Source organism: Cyprinodon tularosa, unplaced genomic scaffold, assembly GCF_016077235.1.
Source record: "Cyprinodon tularosa strain WSP-4 unplaced genomic scaffold, ASM1607723v1 ctg120, whole genome shotgun sequence".
NCBI classification, from domain to species: Eukaryota; Metazoa; Chordata; class Actinopteri; order Cyprinodontiformes; family Cyprinodontidae; genus Cyprinodon; species Cyprinodon tularosa.
In genome coordinates, this window is record NW_024038004.1 from 3,013,309 (window position 1) to 3,015,464 (window position 2,156).

Genomic DNA, 2,156 nt, shown 5'->3' on the forward strand with positions numbered 1-2,156 from the left:
CCTCAGTGGACAGCAGGGGGGAGGGAGGGAGAGAGGAGGGGGTATCCGCTTCCAACGACCCCGGTGGGCAGAGGCGGTTCTAGACTAAATTTACCAGGGTGGGCAGTTTTTTGTTTTTTTTTTATGGGGGCACCGAGCAAAAGAATGAGGCAAATAAAGGGGAAAAAATGGCAAAAATGTAATTTCTGGTTATGTGAACAAAAGAGTCATCTTCAGCTTTGGAATCTCAAGATGACTAAAGTTAAAAGTGCAACAACGTAATTTTAAAATAATGAATTAAATAAAATTGTTCAAAAAAAAAATAGATTAGTCGAAGGCACTTATCCATTGTGGTTATCATAATTTATTAATCATTATTTTATTCTGCATTAAGTCTTTGGTAAAGGGACCAGTTCTATAGGGGCACTGGCCCCCCCATTGGCCCCTGTACCAGAACTGCCCATGGTGGTTAGGCACGATCAGCATAACCCACCTAGGGTTAACCACTGTGTCATTTATATGTGATGCCAGAGTAGTTGGGTAAATATGTATATAAAAAAAAATGCAAATAAGGTTTTAATTTATAACACAGTAACATATTTTCAAACCAGTAGCTAATCTGCAGCTAATGTTATACTCAACACAAAACAATTTCATCCAAATTTCACGATTTATGTAATTTTTTATACATAACTAATTCCTGTTTACTTTTTAAAATGAATTTAACAAAAACCTATCAAAGAATCTTAATAATACATATTTATTTTATAATAAATCTTATTTATTTGAAATACATATTCATCGGGTTTATGCATCTAGTAGACTATATGCTTACTCAAAATAATTACTAATGAGTGTGTTTATTTCAAATAGATACATTTGAATCTTTGGATTGCATAAAGGTACTCTGATTATTATGAAATTTAAATAATAAAATGATAAATACACACATTAGAATAAATTTTGAGTAACTATACTTTATTAATTCTAAATACATAAACCTGACATTTATCTATTTTAAATAAGTTGAATTAAACTGACTAATTAGCATTATTTAGGGTTTATTTAATAGATTTGAGTTAAAATTATCAACAAAAAAAGTAAATAGGATTTGTTGTGTAATAAGATTAGAAAAAACTAAAAATTTGAGTGTAATAGTTTTGTGAGTGTGGACGTAAAAGATTTATCCACTATAGAATGAATACATCACCTAAGTAGAACCTGTCTGACTGCATGAAGTAGGCTAAAATAATACCCCCAATCTACATAAATGTAGAAAAAGGTTAACAACATGATGGAAAGGGTTCATGAGTCATTTCTTATGGAGTTGGATCCCTTGGATCACTCACTTTCCGTACTTGAGTAAAAGTAGAGATAATTGTGTTAAAAAATACTCTGGTAAAAGTGGAAGTACTGATTAAACTTCTTTACTCAACTAAAAGTAACAAAGTACAGGCTTGTAAATGTACTTAAAGTATAAAAGTAAAAGTAGAAACCACTTTTTTCATGCCGTTGCCTACATTTTAAATGGACGTCTGCCAATAGGACTAGATCTCCATTGTGTTCATTTTCAATCATCTCGTCGTCCATGCTACTATGCTAACGCCACCGCCACCAAGCTGCAATGATTTGCCGCGAATGAATACCGCCGAATCTGTCGATTCATCTTGTAGCGGTGCGTCAAATGCAACGTAGATTAGATTAGATTGAATTTGGTATTGATGACGTGAAAAATAATAACGGTAACTCCATTGAAATGATTCAAAACTAAAGTAACGAGCCAAGTTTTTAAAATGTAAGGAGTAGAAAGTACAGATATTTGTGTAAAAATGTAAGGAGTAGAAAGTACAGATATTTGTGTAAAAATGTAAGGAGTAGAAGTAAAAAGTCGCCATAAAAATAAGTAGTAAAGTAAAGTAAAAATATCAGAAAAATCTACTTGAGTACAGTAACGAAGTATTTGTACTTCGTTACTTCCCATCTCTGTCCCTAACCCTTTGTGATTTATAAATGGAGAAACAATGAATACTGGTGAACCCTTTCAGGTGAGCTGGTCTATTACACAAACAGCTCATCAACAACTCACTTAGGAGGTCCCCGAGAAAGAAAAACAATAACTATCTCAGCAGGATTCAGTATTAAGAAAGAGACAACAAAAAAAACTCTGATAATCCTGC